The sequence below is a fragment of the Hyperolius riggenbachi genome, chromosome 3 (assembly GCF_040937935.1).
Source record: "Hyperolius riggenbachi isolate aHypRig1 chromosome 3, aHypRig1.pri, whole genome shotgun sequence".
Taxonomy (NCBI): Eukaryota; Metazoa; Chordata; class Amphibia; order Anura; family Hyperoliidae; genus Hyperolius; species Hyperolius riggenbachi.
This window is the reverse complement of record NC_090648.1, coordinates 252,638,446-252,660,106: the sequence shown is the minus strand read 5'-3', so window position 1 is coordinate 252,660,106 and position 21,661 is coordinate 252,638,446. Positions and strand designations below refer to the sequence as shown.

The 21,661-nt window shown below is 40.9% G+C and overlaps 1 long non-coding RNA gene across 1 annotated transcript; it reads left to right on the top strand.

Annotated features, from left to right (window-relative positions):
* Positions 1-12,550: 12,550 nt before the first annotated feature.
* On the top strand, positions 12,551-19,254 carry LOC137561373 (uncharacterized). The gene is made up of 3 exons (XR_011029985.1): positions 12,551-12,651; positions 16,896-16,946; positions 19,151-19,254. It is a non-coding gene; the product is annotated as an uncharacterized lncRNA (long non-coding RNA).
* Positions 19,255-21,661: the final 2,407 nt, after the last annotated feature.

Here is a 21,661-nt window from a genome sequence, read left to right as displayed (position 1 = left end):
GGCAGTTACCTGCCAGATAAATATTTGACTTTCAGGCTCTGTATGATACAAGGCCATAAAAATTGGGCAATTACCTGCCAAATAAATATTTAACTTTCCACCTCTGTATGACACAGAGATGGTATAAATTTAAATAAATTAGGACTATATTACACATCATGTGCTAGGCAACTTTGTCTGTCTGTCGCTCCAGCTGCACTGAATGTCCTTTCTGAAAGAACACTTGAGGCGGGGAAAGCCAACAACTCCATGGAAAACAGGTCAAGCCTACACATCCAGAAGTCCAGATGTTCTTCACTCCTCAGACTGTCCACAGTGATCATTAATCCAAGGTAGCTGAATACCTGTTGGTTGAAGCATTAGATGCCCCCTGTTGAAGCTTTGTGCAGAAGAAAGACCTAATATCGGATATGATCACCACATCCCCTTCAGCATAAATTCACCCTAATTTTGCAGGCTGGCACCGCTTTGGCTGAAAATAGATCTTCCTGTGCTACTACCACCCTGAAAAGTGGAATACAGCATCTGTCTCACTCTCAGCTTGGTGTGAAAGTGTTGCATAATGCAAAGTAAAGAGGCATGGGTGATGCTATGTGGGGGTCAGTGTCAGAGATAATCAATCACTTATTCACAGTGATGGGGCTGGAATGGTGATATAGCTAGCCATACACTACACTGAATATGGGTGTTGTGTTGCTACAGCACACACCACAATAATAAAATATCAGTACAACAAGGTCAATATCAGTGCTAAAAATGACTTTGGTTTGGATGAGTCCTCAAAAGGATTATTGAGGGGTCCCTAGCTGGTGCACTACACATAGCAGTGCACCTAGGAAACCGCACAATATCACAAATACAGCCCTATTTTGTGGTCAGGATGAGTCCTCAGAAGGACTATTGGGGGTCCCTAGCTGGTGCACTACAAATAGCAGTGCACCTAGAACTCAACTATACAGCACAATATTACAATACAGCCTATCCAACACTGTCCCTGTATCTGCAGCAGCAGCTCCTCTCCCTACACTGACAACAGGCAAAGTTAAAATGGCCAACGGGATTGTGTGTTTTATAGGGGGGAGTGGTCCGGGTGGTGATCTGTTCAGATTGGCCATCCTGTCCCAGCTGACTTCAGGGTGAATGGTTAAAAAAATGTCCCTATGGGAAAGTATAGTGTGGGTGTGAATGGCCCATACTGTTCACGTCTATGGCGCCTGGTGAATGGTTCTGCAATCACTATTAGACAGTTGCCTTTTTTCTATAAAAAACACTTTTGTCTCCAACTATACATTTTCTGGAGAGAGACCATACGAGCTTGAACATCTACAAACATGATGACTTCATCAGGCATGGGAATACACTCACAAAAAGATGGAGGCTGGGGCAACCACGTGGAGGGTAAGAGGTGGGAAAAGGCCAAGCTTGCAAAGTAAAGTTGACACAGTAAATTCTTACTAAGCAAATTAGCAGGGGAATATCATCTGGATATTTATTATGATTATTTCTATTGATTCATAAAGTGCCAACATATACCGTGGCACTGACAATAAAACACTTTACTCATCAAAACTAATTAGCTGAAAAATGTTTTCCCCAAAGTGTTTCTTTAGATGGTTGTATACTGAGTTCCCCACATGGTAATCATATCTCTTACATTTTTAGGACAGCATCAGATACAATGGAGTGGGCTAGTTCATGCTTGATTGTGAGCTCCTCAGACAACATAATGGGCAGGTACCTGTGAGAAGTTGATTATCATTGTTGACAATGCTACAAGAGTAGAAAATGCAGCTCAGCTCTTCATAATTCAAGAGATTTAATAGCCTTATGGGAGGTAGCAGTCAGACCAGTGAATTGGCACATTTTGATGGACAAATTAATGAACAAAACAAAATAAAAAAATATTTCAAACATAATTCTAATTCAATGCTCAATCAGGCTGCTTTTCTTTGAACCTACCATATAGAAACTTCTAGTTGTTACCTTTGTAGCTGTGGTGATAACTTTTGTTTTACATATATACAGTATTTACAGTATGTGTTTTACTGTATGTATGCATTTATAAGATAGCAATATAGTGGCATACACAAATTCAATAATACTCACAGACAGTTTCCATTCTAAAGAAATGTAATGAAAGTAATATATGTTTTTTTTTCTTAAAAATTGAAAGTTGTAAAGGCTCATGGATCCACAAGGGTTTTTCAAAATAAAACACATTCACATGCCAGCAAGCAGTCTTAGGGCAGGTGTCTGTGTACGGTCAATTTGTCTGATATGTCTGTCAGGTGACACATGGTGCAGCAAGCATACACAGGGGAAACACAGCATGCAAGCTTATGGCCTTATCCCTAAAATATTAACATGACACTGCTACAAATCAGGACACATATTGTGGCAAATGAAAGTTTGCCATGCATTTTATTTTATTTAAATTGCTTTACTAACCTTCTGCTAATTAAATTCAAATGCAAATTACTCATCTCAGTCTCTAAGGCAATAGGCAGAGTTCATAGCTTATTACTGGGTAATTTAATTTCTTTTTCTTTTACCGAGACACATGTGACATCTAATTTAATCCAGTGTGAAGTTTTATTTTACTCAACTCCCCATGTTTTATTATCACTTTATAAATACATTTATAGATATAAAAGCTTAAAATATCATTGTAACATCAAGCAATGTGTGGTCTTCGTGTACACATTAACACCATCTAAAGACTAATAAAAGGGAAAATTCCAGCTGTTAAATGCAAACCACATGTACTTAAAAGCTAATTGAACTTCATTTGTTCTGTTTTAATCCTCAGTGCTTAATTGGGACAAATAAAAATAAATGAGCTACAAAATGCTCTATTGAAAATGCATGCTTGAATTTTCTGAGAAACATCACAAAGACGTCAAAACTGAAACGTTTTTCCATATCTGCAGAAAGTGTGTAATACTAATCAGACTCTGAGCTTTATAGAGTATTTGTATAGCATTACTAAAACTGAAGTTTCCCATGCAGATGGCTGATTCTATTTTGTATCAATTGCTACCATGCAAGAAAACCACAGCAGAAATCTGTGTATTGTTGCCTTCTATGGCCCTTGACAAGCAGCTGCTTCCGAGGCTACCCTGGCGATACTGCTCCACAGAACATAGAGAAAATAATTTATGATGCTAAGCTCGAGGCACTTTCAGCAGTTTGTACAGCCTTGTTATAGAAGCTATTATAAGAAAGCTAGTAATGAAAGGTTTTGTTAACACCAAGAGCACCCAACCATGTGCTTTTGCATATGACATGGTATTTTTAAGCCAAACCAAAGTAGAAGTAGAAGATAAATTTAAAATACTTTTTACAGAAGCATTAAATGTGAAACTCTTCATTAATAAGTCAAAAACAAAATATATGGAATGCACAAGAATACAGAGAGCCATCTGGACTGTGGAGATTCCACTGTCCACCAGCAGGTGGCCTGTCTAAAAGTGGACATTAATTAGGCAGTCACCTGATGTAATTGCATTTGAGGACTCCACCCATCACAGAACTATGCCCGAAGTTGGTTTCTGCTGGCTACTGCTGCTCCTCTGTGTGTTTGTGCCTTTGTGCCCTGTGCTCCTTCTCTGACTCCTCAGCCCTGATCCTATTGCTCAGTGTTAGATGTGTTCTTGTCCTTTGCCTGGTTGTATATAGTGTTCATCCTGTATACAGAAGCATGTTGGATCATTTGTTTGTTGAGTTTTTGGATTGGTTTCTTGGGAATTGTTGGTCCTTTTTTATTGCTGCACTATTTCTAATATTGTACACTATTTTGCTGTTTCATTTCTCCGTTTGTGCTGCTAATAATGATAATTTGTTCTGTCGCAAGTGCAGCTCCTAAAGTTACTCACAGCCTCCTGGCACTGCAACCACAGTCCAGGTGTTAAGAAGAGAGTGGGTTTGTGTTTGACCCTGGCACTGGCAAAACAAAAAACTTTCTTTACGAAGAAACGTCACTACTGATTTCATACGCATGTGCAGTGCGCTCCCGGCCACGGGCAGCCCGGCCAGCGCCTGACTTAGAAGAAGATCCCAGGGTGCTTTCAGCTTCTATGTGGGGGGCAGAAAAGAGAACGGGAGGAGCGGTAGGCATCAGCACAGGTGACAGTATGTGTCTGCTCCCCCATTTTTCATGTTTTTTTGGCTCTGGTATGCTTTTAGCAGTTAAGGTTGGAGCATGCAAATGCTACAAATTGGCAAGACAGTATCAGAGACAGAGACTACTGGGGGCCCCAGTGTACATTCTAGACAAGGCTAACCTTACCATTCTTTTCACCTATGACAATAAGTTATATGTATACTAAATCTGTAAAAGAATAAGGCAGACATCTTCTTCTTTTCACCAAGAAAAAAAGTCACTGACTGGAGAATCCCTACCCATGGGTCACAGAGAGAAGGCAGAGACCATGTTTGGCACAGAGGGAAAGGCATTCAAAACATGAACAGGTAAAATATCTGAAAGCAGGGGCGTAGGGCCCGAGGTCGCAGCAGTCGCACGGAGGACCGAGCTTAGCTCCTGAAGCCTTGAGGGGGGGGCCCGGGTGGTCGCCCCCCCCCCCCCCCCCACTGCACAGGTGTACTGAGGCGACGGCTAGGCAGTGCAGGCAGCCACTTACTAATTCATGCTCCCACTTGCAACTCCCAGACAGTGCAGTTGTCACTCACTGTCTCCAGACTCCTCCTCCCCAATCTCCTTCATCGTTTCAGTGTGATTGTGGCTATCAGTCACTCAGTCACTCTGGCACTCTCCTACTCTTCTCCAGGTCTCCTCCATGGCTGCCTTAGTGAGTCACATCATGATGTCACTCACTCCTGTCCTTCTGCACTGCCCCCTCTAGGCTCCAGTAGGCCTTTCACTGATCTCTGGTTGGCCTGAATCCTACCATCTTCCTTGAGTGAGCTGAGGAAACAGCCAGAGTCAGTGTATGGAAGATGTGCTTGCCGCCCACCACGTTGCCTGCAATTCCTTCAAGGAAAGTTCAAAGGCTGGTTGCTGGGGTAAAGTATTTGTTTCTTCTTTTCTTCTTGATTGTCTGGAGGTGGGGAGGGAAGAGGGTGACAGAGTGTTTGTAACTGTATACAGTGTGAATATGTGTGTGTCAGAGTGTGTGTGTGTGTGTGTGTGTGTATGTGTGTGTGTGTGTGTGTGTGTGTGTGTGTGTGTGTGTGTGTGTGTGTGTGTGTGTGTGTGTGTGTGTGTGTGTGTGTGTGTGTGTGTGTGTGTGTGTGTGTGTGTGTGTGTGTGCCAGAGTGAATCTGTGTGCCAGCATGGTGTATCCATAGTGTGTGTATTTGTGTGCCAGAGTGTGTGTGTGTATTTTTTTTAAAGGCATGCTTTCTGGGGAAGGGGGAATGTTGTTTGGTGAGAGGGAATTGCCCAGCCAGTGGGCTCCTAGGAAAAAGCACCCTCAGGGTGCAGGGGGGTAGGCCATAAGAGGAACACTTTATGAAGGTTGGGGGTGACCTGAGGGTGTGGCCTATGCTGAGGGGCAGGGTTTAGGGCACCAGAAATTCAGTGCCTATAGGCTCCTAAACTGTAAATCCGGTCCTGCTTCTGGCTATTTAATGAAGAGTGGTGGTGGTGGTGGGGGGGGGGGGGGGGGGCGGGTGCCTGGTTCCAACGTCTGCATCAGGACCCTGAGGTTTATAGCTATGCCACTGTCTGAAAGACATGTTTACTGGTAAGAAAGGGTAGGATTATAAATGAAAGCAAAAGAGCAGAGAGGAGTGTACACAGTGCAGGTGACTAGTCTAGTTACAGGCTACTATCATGCTCCCATCGCCGGGAGCATTCTGCACATGCACAGTTTGCAAACAAATTGTACCACACAAGCACAGCATGATCCTGGCGATAAGAACAGGCAAGGAGTAGAGAACAGGGCCAATATGCAATTAATTTTTTCACCTGAGTTTTCTCTTAGGTAACATTTTTTACACCTTGCCATAAAATGCCTTTTAAATAACCAGGAAGCAAGAAAACCATTCAAACTAAATTAATTTGATAGTACTTTTTCACCAACTTTTGGGTACTTTTTAAATTGTAATATGCTGAAAAGTAAAATTTTAGAGAAGGTGAAAATTATCTCCTACGAGAAAACTCAGGCGAAAATATTAATTTCATATGGGCCCAGGACTGTGCATGTGTGTAGCAAACATCTAGACTACTCAGAGATCTTTCTGAAGTATACAGTGTCACAGAAGACATGAAAGACTACAGGGGGCTGAAAGAAAGCCCCAGGTAAGTAAAAATTGACTTGTTTTTACGGTTCAGGTGTGCTTTAAATCAAGTTAACAAGGTCTCTCAGTGCTCACCAACTCTTGTTTTTTAATTCGTGCTCCTTTAGGTAAAAAATGTACAATATATTTTCAACAACATTTTCTAACTGTCAGGAGCAATTTAAAGTCCACTAGATCCTCGAAAAATACTTAATTTACCCACATTTTTAATTCTCCATTGATCCTTGTTTAGTACTATTATCTTGTTTGGTCATGTATAGATATAAAGAGCTTCCTTTACAATTAGAGGAACATTAAAGCCCACTGCAATCCTAAAACCACTTATATTCCAATTATTATGATTAATGTTTTATATAGTGTCATCATAGTATATGCCATTGATTGTACAAAGTATAAAACAAATAAGGGTACGTTAAAATTCAGACAATGGTATACATAAATAATACAGACATTGATACATAATACAGAAGTGGCAGACAGTATGATAGTAATAGTGACAACAAAACATAGAGCATCTTACAAGACACAAAAAGGAGAGAGCCCTGCTCTTGGGAGCTTGCAATCTTCCTCCTCACTGACTGAAATGCATTCTGCTTTATTTCAATTTAAATTATTTTATTTTCATAGAAATTCAAGAGCAGCAGATATTAGCTATTGCACTCAACACTGCTTAGTGTAGCAGCCTCATTACATTTTCACAGAGGGTTTTTTTAGTTTCTTTAATGCTCCCTCACTCAATTCTAGTGGTTCTCACTAAACTGCTTAGGGATTTTTTGACATTAAATCTATTGCACCAGTTATTTAGCATTATACTAATATTAAAATGCATTCAATAAAGTATCAGGTGAGATGTATCAAATTACTGTGTCATTGGTATTAATTAATTTCTGGAAGTATGCCTAAAATGGCTTCAATCAATTTAATCATAATAACTGCTAAATTATTTTTATTGTTTTGAATTCTTCTTTTTAAACATTATATAGTGATTAATTATTCACTTGCATACTGACGAGAAAAACACAGAGTGAAAAAAATATTTTTTACAATGATTTTTATGTCTTTTAGATTGGAAAAAGGGAATGTTTGTAAGTTATCAGAGCCAATTTTAATGCTCAGGCTTTTGAGGATAAGGTGCGCCTTCAACAGTAAAATAAAAGCTATTAAAATGAGATTTCACGGGCTTCAATTCCCACAGTGTTGTCTGGGCATCAAATTTGATGACCATTAAGAGCCATTTAAAACATTCAATGTAAAAATATCCTTTGAGTTGTAAAGTAGTAAGACACAGTTTTATAGAGGACAATTTGAATGCAGTTGGAGTTGTTTCAAATCAATTTTCCACTAAGCACCAAAAAGCAAGGAAACTCATCTTGCTTGATTTGCATATTCAGATTTATTTTTCTGAAAGGCCCATCAATTGAGGCATTTTTAACATTAAAAGAAAAGAATTAAGTTTCAAGTTGAGTTTTTCAAACAATAAAAGAACTATGGAATTACAGGAAACAGATTATTAAACCACACATTAGCTTAAAAAGCAAGTGTCTAAGAATGAAAAACTTCAAACTTACCTTCACAGTTCTCAAATACAACTGACTGCTAAAAAGTATATAATTCAATAATAATTAGATAAAAGTATAATTAAATATTATACTTTACAATGAAATATACATAGTCTAATAAACTAAAAAGTAATAAATGGAAATTTGCAATTCTACTTTCACATAGGAATAATAATTGAAAATCCTTTTCAGGCAAAAATGAACATAGTATGAGGGGTTACTCCACTTCAACACAAATGTTTGCTTTTTTAAAATAGAAAGTATTAGGTCCATTGCAGCCCCTTACACACTCCTAGGAGTTCTGGTTCACCATGAGCTTGCGAGGTACTCTTCACTTCAACACAAAATTTTATGCAACATACAGGTTACTTTGTAACTAAATTCTATTAAAAATGTGTCTTCCAGCTTCACTCAGCATCTACTCACTGTAACATTTTTAAAAATCTTGATGGAAATCATGGCAACAGTATATGGATTGGTGTTAAGAGTATCCAGAATTCTCCTGAGTTTGTCTTCTTCGGTCACGTCTACACAAAGCACAAAGTAAATTTTTTTGCATGTTTTACAAAAATACTTGCCAAAGTGTCAAATAGTTGGCAATAGGACATTCTTAAAGAAAACCTGTAACAAAAAAAAAAAATCTCCCCTGGGGGGTACTCACCTCGGGCGGGGGAAGCCTCCACGTCCTACTGAGGCTTCCCTTGTCCTCCTTGGTCCCACTCCCACATTGGTGGCAATAAAGTTAGCTGAAAAGTGGGGATGTAAATATTTACCTTACCGGCTCTGGCGCAGGCGCAGTATCGGCTCTCTGCTCAGAGATGGGCGGAAATAGCCAATCGCTGTTGGCCCATTCTACTGCGCAGGTCTCCTGCAGGCGCACAGTAGAGCAGACCCGACAGAGATTGTCTATTTTCGTCTATCTCTGTGCGGAAAGCCACAACAGCGCCCTCGCTAGAGCCAGGAAAGGTAAATAAATCAGTGCTTATCAGTGCTTGTCAGGCTTGTCGAGGGAGGATTGCCAGACACTTTGGGGGAGCCAGGGCTGGATTGCCTGCAGCTACATTGGGACCCTGAGGCTTCCCCCTCCCGAGGTGAGTACCCCCATGGGAACTTTTTTTTTGTTACAGGTTCTCTTTAAAGAGGAACTGTAATGAAAATAATGTTATGAATAAAATGTTGTATATCTTTACAATATTGATTTATACATTATTTAGCCAGTGTTTGTCTATTGTAAAATTTTCCTCTCCCTGATTTATATTATGAAATTTATTACAGGCGGCAAAATCTTTACTCCTGCCATGTGATCTCTGTGGAATGTTAAAGTGAACCTGCAGATTAAAAATCCACTCAGCAGCACTGAAAAAGCTTGGTGTTTCTTGAAGTTTTACAACATCAGAACTTGTTACCAAAGCCTCATTTTTAGCTGCACAGAAGTTAAGCTCCGCCCCATCAAAGAAATATGCCCCGGCATTTTTCCGATGATGCTGTGCAAAGCATGATGGGATTTCTGATGTTGTTGTTCTCGTTGCCTAGCACGCGCAGCTGGGAGGGTTGATCAGGACACGGGACATTTGAAACTGTGTCTCATGTTATCGCCTTTCCACTAAATATATCCCTGCCCCTATGAAATCACAAACATTTGCCTGTTGTTTTAAAACAGGATGGGTAAGAGATTATATTACCTATCTATTTTAATTAACATAACTAATGTAACTTAATGACAGTTTGTTTGTTTAGGCTGAAGTTCCTCTTTAATTGAATGAGTTCTATGCACACTTGGAGAAGCTGCTTGCTTGGCAGTTGGAACCAGCCGTTATATCCCACAATGCAATGAGGTTCACTGACAGTATCTGTCATGGCCATGGCCCTGACACTGTAAGAGGGGTTTCACCACAAAATCAGCCATACAAATGTCCCTGATGATATATTCAATAAAAATATAAAGATATCTTGTGAGAAAGGGGTTATTGGCTACTGATTGGGATGATGTTCCATCTTGGGTTGGAACTAACTTGACTAACTTGGGCTACTTTAGCCTCATCTAATGCATTTTTCGAAATCTATTGAAAGAAACGTATGCAATAAATTCCCAATTTATCCACAAGATGGTGCTGACGGGTGCTTTAAAATTGAATATGCATGAACATGAACTATAAAAGCCCACAAGAGGGTGCTCACATTTTAAAGGGATTTAAGCAGCTCCTGGCTTCAAATAACTGAAAGGGCTGCCATGGTTCAGAAGCTCACTCCCCTGCTATTTTACCACTGATATTATCCAGGCTAGGTGTGAATTTTTTCAACTGTAACTGATGTTTTCTGTCGGAAGTACAATGGGGGTTTGTTTGTGGTTAATTACGTCTAATGAGGTGATTTCTTATCTGCCTTCCACCATCTCCTGCTCAGCGGGCCGCAGGTCCTTTACAGTCGGACAAAGTGGCTATTTTAACCATTAGATGTGAAAAAAATAAACCACATTTTTAGAATGCATTTTTAATTTGCTATAGAGCTGCCCTGGGTGTTAAAAATGATGCTCAGTTCACTTTAAAAGCCTTATTTGTCTTGAAAAAACTCGCGACTAACGAATGAAATGCATCGACAGTTGTTTGAGCTCAAATGGCCGCTGTAGAAGCTGGAGTTGAGACACCGGAAAATACCTGCGAAAGCAAAACGGAGGAGCTGGAGGAACAACGGGAGTAACTGGGGAAACCCACGTGCTTAAACCTCGCTCCGCACCGCCTGCTAAAAACCTCGCTCCACACCACCATAGAGGCCAGTAAGACTTTGCATAATAGCGGGAATATTGCAGCAGGAATTTTGCTCTGCTCATCAGTTAAACGTCCACTACGGTTTGGCCATAATGTTTTTATGGACACTTTTCACCACCACAATAGCAATTGCTATGGCTGTCTAGGGAACTGGGCAATTTCCAAGTGCATATTACAGCATTGGGAAGACATTTTTTGCAGGACATTTTTTTGATTCCTTAATAGTGAATGTGCAGTGATTATCTGCCAGGGCTGGTAAAGGACTACATTTTTCCGCAACCTGTAGACAGTGTAGTGGGTGGGTATTAGTATTAGGGCGAGTTAAATTGTTTGGGATAAGGATGTACATTTCTGGTGTGTTGGCAATATACTTATGAATACACCTTAGTGAATAGCAACCTGTCTCATGTGGTTTATTTAAGAAGATAAACATTATGACTTGAACAACAGGCTACAGGAATACTGCGGCATTGATGGCATAGTTCTTCAGTGGTTCTAATCCTTCTTGAGTGTCAGAACCCACAAAGTGTCTATGGGGCCCTTACTGTCCACCCCTGTATCACTTAAGTATGGGGTGCCCTAGGGCTCAATCCTCTCTCCCCTGCTTTTCACTATTTACATGTTACCACTTGGAAAACTAATCCAAAAACATGGCATGACATACCACTGCTATGCTGACGACACCCAACTATATCTTTCCTTCAAGTCTGGTGTGACAGACCCAACTCTAACTATAAACGCCTGCTTACGTGAACTACAGCAATGGATGAATGACAACTGGCTGAAACTAAATGCAGAAAAAACTGAAGTCCTTCTGATTGGAGGGCAGAGCATGATAACAAAACAACTTAACTTGCAGTCTTCACCACTGGGAATAGGAGGCACGGATCTACGCAGCTCTGATCATGTGCGTAGCCTGGGAGTTCTAATTGATGGGGATTTAAACTTCAGAACTCAAATCTCTGATGTGGTGAAATCATCCTATTTTCACCTGAAGAACATTGCAAAAATCAAGCACCTCATCCCCCAGAAGATCTGCCAACCTTAGTCCATGCCTTCATCACATCCCGACTGGACTACTGTAATGCTCTCTACACTGGCCTTCCAAAAAAGGTCTTGTACCACCTACAGCTGATACAGAATACTGCTGCCGGACTGCTAACCAACCAACCCCGTCACTGCCACATAACGCCAGTCCTGCACTCCCTTCACTGGCTACCTATAGAATGGAGGGTCCTATTCAAGATCGGCCTACTGACATTTAAATCCCTGAATAATCTAGGCCCTAGATACATGAAACATATGTTGCAGCTGCGTATTAATCCCCGCATTCTCAGATCCACAGGTTCTAATAATCTAGTCATACCCAGAGTCCACTTAGAAACTTTTGGTCCCAGAGCCTTCTGTCATGCTGCCTCTATGTTTTGGAACTCCTTACCTCAACAGATCAGGACAGCTCCATCCCTGGACGTGTTTAATTCCAGACTGAAAACCCACCTGCTCAGTTTGGCATTTGCAGAAATATAACTTTTGTTGTGTGAATACTTCATCCTACTACCGTACCAATTACTGAATCTGAGAGAGCCTAAGTGCTTTGAGTCCTATGGGAGAAAAGCGCTATAGAAATGTTATTGTATTGTATTGTATTGTATGACTAACTGCTTCTCCAAGAACCAAACAATATTCGCTTTAAAAATGTAATAAAAACTTCATCTTTACTTCATATTTTATCTTAAGGGCCCTTTTACACTTAATCAGTTGGTGTGCGTTAGTGTGCGTTAGTATGCGTTAGTACGCGTTAGTGCGCGTTGGTACGCGTTTTTCCAATAGCAGTACATTGGGAAGAATATTTCAGTTAAAACGCGGTAAGTGTGAAAGGTGCCATAGGAAAACATGGGACTTACTTTAAAAATCAGTTTTCTTTCCGTTTTAACTGAGAGCAACTGATTAAGTGTAAAAGGGCCCTAACAGATTTTCAACTGCAAAAATGTTAAGATGTAAACATTTGTCTTCCAAATTTCTTGAATCTCTCCAAATGTGCTGCAGACCTCCAACCTCAGAGCCAGGTATAGCAGATGTCCAGAAATGGTATCTTACGAAGTTATGATAAATCTCTTGTCATGTTGGTCATGCTGAAGTTTCCCATAGCTACTGCTTTTCATTATACACATTAGAAGCATGCAGTATTCAGTAAAATAATCACTCAGTGCTAGCATATGGTTTGTCACTTTGTGGTTCAAACACCAAAGACAACCTTGCTGTGAGCACCATATGTACAGCGTAAACTGTATAATGAACAACAGCTCTCTAAGAGATCTACTGAATGGCATACATTTCCTGCAAATAATCATAACTAAAATCTGTAGCTTTGGTCTGTTGGAAATAAGAAGGTGTGAGCTGTTCATTTTAGAACTGATTGGTAAGAATGTTTATTTTCACTTTTTCTTGAACATTTATCAAACATCTCAGGCACAATTCAATTGCAGGTGGGAAAAAGCTCACTGCATGCGAGTCTTCTTTTGCCCTGCTTTGCACACAGTTTTCTAGCTGATTTTATTGTCAGGTTAGTGCTTGCAACACCTGTGCAATTACTAAATGATCTGATACATAAACTAACTGGCTTGAGCACTAGAAGCTGTTTTTATGTATGTTGGTATCTAGTTTATATTGCTTTAGCTGGCCTCTCTTTAGCACGCTGCATCCTTTTTCAACTAATTCTTCACTAGCTCTATATTCATTTCTGTTTATTTATTTTAACATATTCTTTTAAAGGTTTTTATAACAAATTAAAGAAAAAATCGTCATTGATATGGAGAGGAGGGAGGTTTTGCAAGAGTGTGGTATAAAGCTTTTCCACCTCTTATTAACTCCCCATTGACTATGTCAAGTACAATGGTTTCCATTGACAAAGAGCTCCACCTCATGCTCAGAATGTGACAGTAAGTGCCCCAAAATTTGTGGAGCAAGCCCTGGGAGGAGGGGGTGTTTTATGCTGTAATGGTAATTGGAAGTCCTCTTTAATGAGTACATGGCATTAATACAGGGTTACTTCAGTACCTCCTTCCCATTACTGGTACTTCTAATAATTCAATACTAAAAAAATAATGCATACAGCATTTAAATATAGTTTAACTGAAAATGTCATGTCTTGTAGAAGAAAGTTCTTACTATTCCACTGTGTAATCCAAATATAATAAGCAGTTCTGATTACTTAAATCCTGAGAGTTATTCTCATCATCTTAATTAAAGTTAACCGAGCATCATTTTTAACACCCAGGGCAGCTCTATAGCAAATTAAAAATGCATTCTAAAAATGTGGTTTATTATTCAAAAAAAAACTTTCATTTTACTTCATCTTTTTACATTTAAGGGTTAAAATAGGCACCTCTTCCATCAGTGAAAGGACTTGCGGACCCAGGAGCAACAGATGATGGAAGGCAGATAAGAAATCCCCTCATTAGACTTAATTGATCACAAACAAACCCTGAGTCTTCCCCACTGTACTTCAAACAGAAAACATTAGTCACACTTGAATCATTTCACACCTAGCCTGGATAATGGAAGTGGAAATGTAGTAGGTGGTTGAACTTCTCAAACATGGCAGCCCTTTCAGCTATTTGAACCCAGGAGCTGCTTAGATCCCTTTAGAGCCCTCAGATGGTCCATCTGTGGACCAATGAGAAGCCTCAGAGTAAAACTTAAAGAATCTTTTTGTCAGGGCTACCTTCTCTGCACTCTGCGGATATGCTGAAGATACCACAGGGATCATCAGCAAAAGCATATTTAAATCACCACTTGAGGTTCTCTTTTGATCTTTTGAACTAAAAGATGGTCTGAATCTTTCCTGCTGAGGATTACAAAGATTGGGATACAGTTTGGATTACAAAGCATTTTTTTTCTTTTATACATATTGTATTTATTTAAACTATTTTTAAATGCTATCTCAGTTGTGTTTATTCTTTTTTTTTTATTTAGCTATGCAGTAATTGGTAAGTGGTAACCCCCTGGGAGGGCTGATATCTGGAAGCTCGATGTTTAAGTCACCCCATGGGGTCTTCCTTCCTTATTTGTTCAAGAGGGAAAAAATATAAAAAGAAGCACAAGGGAGTTCTTTTTTATATAGCCAAGCAAAGTCATCTTCACCTACTGTTTTCTTAACTTAATCATTCAAATACTGCATTTGCATGTATTAGATCAATCAGCAGCCCTTACCTTTAGCGATTCTTGTAACTGAATTAGCATCCTTATCATAATTAAGTATATTTGTGGGCATAGTAGCTGGTACTCTTAATTTGTGGTCTTAGAGTCCAGACCAAGAGACACTCTGCATGGAGTTTGTATGGTTTCCCTGGTTAGAGATAGTTTCCTCTGTGCTCTCTGGTTTCCTCCCACATCCTAAAAACATATTGGTAAGTTGCAATCCCCCCAAAATAGCCACAGACTATGTAAGGGACAATAGGTTTGGGATAAGCGAGCAAAATGTGTGACTCTGGTTTTGCAGTAAACCGTCTCAATTTCACTTAACAAAATTCTTGCTAAATCAGGTTCTCTATGAGGCTGTGCTAGTCGAGAATTAGGTTTTTCCATCAAAACTATAGTAAATTATGAGGATAGTGTGAGAAATGTATGAACTGCCTTCTTATTGATATTAGCACAATCTTTTGCTTGATTAGCCCTTACTATCAATCAAAAGACTTGATGGATTGCGTGTTAACTCAATCTCACTTTAATTTATGATTAATTTGTCCAAATGGATGTACCACTTTTGCGAAAATGGCTTGCAAGGTTTTCGTGGATGGAATGAAAGTTGGTTGGAAATCTCACAAACTTGACAGCAACGATTTTCCTCATCCCTATTAGACTATGGCTCTGTTAGGGGTTAGATTGTGAGCTCTTCTGAGGGACAGTACAGACATGACGATGTACACTTATGGTGTACATAATCAAAATTCATGACCTCAATTTCCTCAAACAAATGTGTCTTGTCTCTGTGTTCCTCGAGCTGGTTGAGTAAGATCTCAGGAATGTGAATTGGAACATTGCCCCTCTTGCACAAAATATATACCATTCCAACAATTTATGTTTTATCAAAGATCCACAAGGATCCGGTCAATCCCCCTGGACGCCCCATTATCTCAGCAATTGATGGTCCTCTCAAAAGGGTAGGCAAGTTTGTGGACCAAAACTTGAGGATATTGTTCAACAACTTCCCTCCTACGTGAAGGACACTACAGAGGTCCTTAAGGTCACTGATGAGGTGGAGGTCCCCCCCGGCTCCCTCCTTGTGGGGATTGACATGGAATCTTTGTACACGCCGATCCCCCATGAGAATGGGGTCGGGGCATCCTGTTTTTTCTTACAGGATGTGTTTCCGGGATACAGATGTCATCCACACACCGTATGGTGAACACTGGGAGATTTTGACACAAATCCTGACACGACATTTGTCAGTGCTGACAACATCACCAGAAATAAGATCTCTTGTGGGCGACTATCCACATTTAACAGCCAAGAGAGCATTGTCTCTCAAAAATCTGTTGGTCCAAAGTGAATTTAAGAGGACCTCTTCAAAGACATGGTTGGAGAGATCTATTCTGGTAGGTATAGATGTTGAGGTTGTCAGGTCTGCCCCCTGGTGGATAGAACTAAGAACTTCACTGAATCCCTTGGCAAAAATACCTACTACTACTACTACTATACTCACACCTTGTGTGTGTGTGCGTGTGTGTGCGTGTGTGTGCGTGTGTGTGCGTGTGTGTGCGTGCGTGCGTGCGTGCGTGCGTGTGTGTGTGTGTGTGTGTATTTTGTTCACCCTTTCTGTCCTGGTGCCAGGAACTTTAAGACATCTGAAACCTGACTAGGCTGTAGCCTGGCAATAGTAGGAACCACTTCCTTTCAGATACAATAATGTATTAATTGTGCCACAGAAGGGGTTGTCTATATGATCACCACATTGGTCTGTTAATGGCTTCACTTGACGCTCTGTCCTGTGCCTGCTATACGCGTCCAATTGGATGCATTATATGTATTTAAGCTATCCACGCAATATAAGCCATAGAGGAAGCACTACTTTGGCCACACCCTGATGAAGCGTGTATGCGCAAAACCAGTCGGTGGGCAGAGCTAGGAGACCTCCAACATCACACTACCCTATGACAGGCTGAATGGACTGTCGGCGTGGAGACGCCTTGGTGTTCCACGCCATTCTACAGCCTACAGTCTTGCTGCTGCTGACTTCGCCGCACACTGGCTATACAGGCCAAATAGGAGGACTGGACATATCACATCATGTAAAATCTTGTAATTTCAGCCAGCCACACTACAAGACGGCTATACAAGCAACTTGAAAAGACGAAGGCAGGTAGCTATGAGGAACTTTTCACTGCTGTAAAGCCTAACATCTTCAATGCATGTGCCATAGCAGTATTCATACTGCATGCTTCACTTACTATTATCTGCTACCTGCTGCCATTATGCTTTTGCTGCTGCTATAGCTTTTCTGATTCTTGCCTGCAAATGCTTGGATGTCTGCTATTGAGACTCTAACATCAATCCAGTCCTTTCTTAATTGTGCATGGATCCAATATTGTTATGGGAGTCTGCGAGTGGGACCATTTGCATATGGATTCTCATAACTAATGGCCTTATAGCAACCAAAATCAGTCTACCTATAAAGGAATAGGGTGTTATAGTTTAATCCACAATTAGTTTAATCCACAATTAAGCCACAGCTTCTATTTTTCTGGTGTGTGACCTTATGTGAGGTAATCTCTTTGTTTTTAAGGTTTTAAGTGTTTTGTAGCGGTGGGTGGTCCTGTGGGCTTTGACATTCCAATTTTTGTATTTGCATTTTTCTAATGCATACCAATAAATGAACCTTTTATGCCATTTTTTACTCTTCTTGCTGAAGTATTAATGTGGTTAAAGTCCAAAATATATGCACAACCATTTAATTTTCTCTGATGTACACATATGGTGCCCATACACAGTACAAAAAAAAATTCCATTTTCCTGTTTATTTGACCAAAACAATCGAATCGAATGAAAGGTGAAAATAATCTTTTTTTTAGATTAAGAAAAAGGAACAATTATCCCAGTTGTTTAATAAAAATCTGATCGGACGTGTTGGAAAAATCGTTATATTTGATCTAATTGGCATTGTTGGCAATTGGCAAGGTTATCTCCTCCATGGGTTTTAACTATCATCTGTATGCAGATGACACCCAAATCTATCTCCACACCCCTGACATATCCACCACTACCATAGACAAGGTCTCCTCCTGCCTATCTGCCATCTCCTCCTGGATGTCCGCTAGGTTCCTAAAACTAAATCTAGACAAAACGGAATTTATGATCTTCCCACCCCGGTCATCCCTGGACCTCCCAGATGTGCAGGTCACTGTTAACCACACTACTATTCACCCTACCTCTCAAGCCCGCTGTCTGGGTGTCACCCTGGACTCCGCACTCTCCTTCACTACCCACATCCAAAACCTCACAAAGTCCTGCAACTTCCACCTTCGTAACATCTGTAAGATTCGCCCTTTCCTGACCCCTGCCACCACCAAACTCCTCATCCATGCCCTCATAATTTCCCGCCTCGACTACTGCAATGCCCTTCTGTCTGGACTCCCTAAGACCCGAATAGCCCCACTGCAGTCCATCATGAATGCGGCTGCCAGAATTATCAACTCCTCCCATCGGTCCACCAGGGCGGCTCCCCTCCGTGAATCCCTCCACTGGCTTCCTATCCAGTCCAGAATCAGATTCAAGATATTGTGTCTGACCTACAAATCCATCCACAAAACCTGTCCAACCTACATTTCTGATCTTACTCAGAGATACACACCAAGCCGCTCACTCCGCTCCTCCAATGAACTTCGCCTGACCGTCCCCCGCATCACCCAGTCCCATGCACGCCTCCAAGACTTCTCAAGAGCCGCTCTGACACTATGGAACTCCCTACCTCCACCCATTAGGGCAGCCCCCTCCTTCAACACCTTCAAGAAGGCCCTCAAAACTCACCTTTTCACTCTTGCCTACCACCCCTCACAATTGCTCTAAACCCACAGCCGAACTCTGGTCCCCTACCTCTCGTGTCCCTACCTCTCCCTCTAGATTGTAAGCCTTTGGGCAGGGTCCTCACTCCTTTTGTGTCCTACCTGATCATGCACCTCTATTACTGTGCACCCATGCTATGCATTTGAGTGAACCTAACTTGCCTAATCTCCATGCTCCCATCCAGTGACTAAGCATTACCTTGTACTCATACTGTGCTGTGTGATCTGGTTTTCTTGTATTCCTGTATTGTCATATTGCTGTTTGTCACCCCTAAATATTGTCTGTAACCTAAATTAATGTCCAGCGCTGCGTAATATGTTGGCGCTTTATAAATACAATAAATAAATAAATCTAATGAAATAATCAAACAAAATGATCTAATTGAAAAAAATGAAAAAAAACCTGTACCATGTATAGGCACCATTAGTGCTGCAGAAAAATATAATGCTATATAAATGTATAACACAACTAATCAATCTTTTTTTCTTTCTATCTTTTTTTCAGGACATAAAGAAAAAAGTTGCTCTTACATGAAATCGCCCCCATATGTTTAAGACTGTGTTCCGTAATTTGTTCAACTACAAACTGCTGTTCTTACTTTTAGTGCATCATCCATCCACTGTCAATAGAATAACTGCAGATGTGGCAACACCTGTCTTTATTTTGTTCAAGGTTCAAAGTTTCACAATACAGTTCACTGTACATACATACATACATATAGAATATTTAATACACCCACATCATAACAGTACATTTTTATACACTACAGAATATGTTTTAGCCGTGTTCAACACATTTAAACAAGAAACCAACTCAACGCAATGTCAAATTTGTTATGGTCATCAGTATTACAGTGTATATACTGTTTATGCCAAGGCATTTGTGATGTACATTCTCTACACACCTATCTTTTCTTGGGCACCATATTCCCCCTCTATTAATCATTAATGACATCCCAGCAGTATGCTATTATTATTATTTAGTATTTATATAGCGCTGACATCTTCCGCAGTTCAGCACAGAGTATATATTGTGTTGTCACTTAACTGTCCCTCAGAAGGGACTCATAATCTACCATAGTCATTTGTCTATGTATGTATGTATCGTAGTCTAGGGTCAATGTTTATGTGTAGTGTATGTATCGTAGTCTAGGGCCATTTTAGGGGGAAGCCAATTAAGTCATCTGTATGTTTTTGGGATACGGGAGGAAACCAGAGTGCCTGGAAGAAATTCACGCAGACATGGGGATTACATACAAACTCTTTGCGGATAGTGCCCTGCCTGGGATCTGAACCAGGAATCCAGCACTGCAAGGTGAGAGCGCTAACCACTAGACCACCGTGCTGCACCATGCTATGTACACTTTCATACGAGCAGATAAACAAAAGGACGGAGGTGAGTGGGTAACCTGAAAATAAATTTCCCTTTCTTTACCCTTCACAGCTCATCTAGAAGTGTGAGAATTAACTTGTTTGGACTTTTCTTTTCTTCCCAAGTTCACAACTGTACACATCATCTAAGGAGGCTTGGCAGTAGCAGCAAAAGTAATCTGATGAAACTAGGCAGTAGAAGCAGGAAACATAGAAGCCATCAGATGAGCCTAGGCAAAACTATCAGAAATCAGCTGAGATTGGAAACTCAAAAACTATTCTCCTCTAAGTGCTTTGACTCAGCAGCAGCTCCAATGAGGACATGGATGCTGGAATTAGGCAGTTGGGGGATCAAAAGGCTGGAACACCGAAACTGTAGAATCAGAAAGGGTAGAAAGGGTAGAAAGGTTTGGAAGCATAGCTAGACTTGAACAGAATCTAACTGAGAAGGTTGGGACATTGCAGAGCCTGATTGGGCAGTAGGCTGGAACTCAGAAGAACCTGGCAGAATTACAGGTGGATATTCTGTGAAAATTTGCAGTGCTGAACTAAAGAGTATGGCTGGATAGCTAAAAATAACATGACATCATTTGGCTAGCCTGGAACACAACAAAAGTGGCAGCCTGGAACACAACATTCTAAGACTACACAATGTCTGGTTGGGAAATAGACCGGAACTCAGCAGAGTCTGACCGGGCAGTAGGCTAAAGGTGCCCATTCACTGCGTCAAATTCCCGCTGATATATAGCAGATTCGATCACTGTGATCGAATCTGCTGTTAAATGAATAACGCCAACACTGACCAATCGACCAATTTCCATCCGAAATTGAACGATCCTGTCAATCTGTCCCAGCGGAAAATATCTCTCAATCGCCGGCGGGTCAGGAGCTCGTCGATTGCGGTGTTTTATTGGCCGATGACCGACCCAGCAATACATTACCTCTCCGCCGGCCTGAATCCCCGCTGTCCCTTCTCCAACTGGCCATCTTCTCTTTATTTCCTGTCCCGTCCTGTCAGGGGAAGTTCAAACAGTAGAGCGCGCTCTACTGTTTGAACTTCCGCTGGTCACAGTATGTGACTGGAAGTAAAGAGAAGATGTCCAGCGCAGACAGAAGGAACTTTGGGGACTCGTGCCGGTGGAGAGGTAATGTATTGCTGGGAGCAGTGGGCAGCGGCAGCTCCACAGATTGTGAATTGATTTCATGCTAAAATCAATTCAAAATCTGTGTGCAGTGTATGGGCAGCCAATAGATCCCTCTCTGATCAGATTAGATCAGAGAGGGATCTATCTGTTGGTCGATCTGGTGGCAATCGACCAGTGTATGGCTGCCTTAAAGAGGAACTCCAGTGAAAATAATGTAATAAAAAAGTGCTTCATTTTTACAATAATTATGTATAAATGATTTAGTCAGTGTTTGCCCATTGTAAAATCTTTCCTCTCCCTGATTTACATTCTGACATGTATCACATAGTGTCATTTTTACTGTTGGCAGGTGATGTAGCTGCTGCATGTTTTTTTGGCAGTTGGAATGTCACGCTTGGAGGTGTAATCTCCACAGTCAGCATACAACACATAAGCTGACGTGAAGGAGGTACACACACCAGCACAAGGGATCAGGATATCCCCAGTTTAGTGGAGGAGAG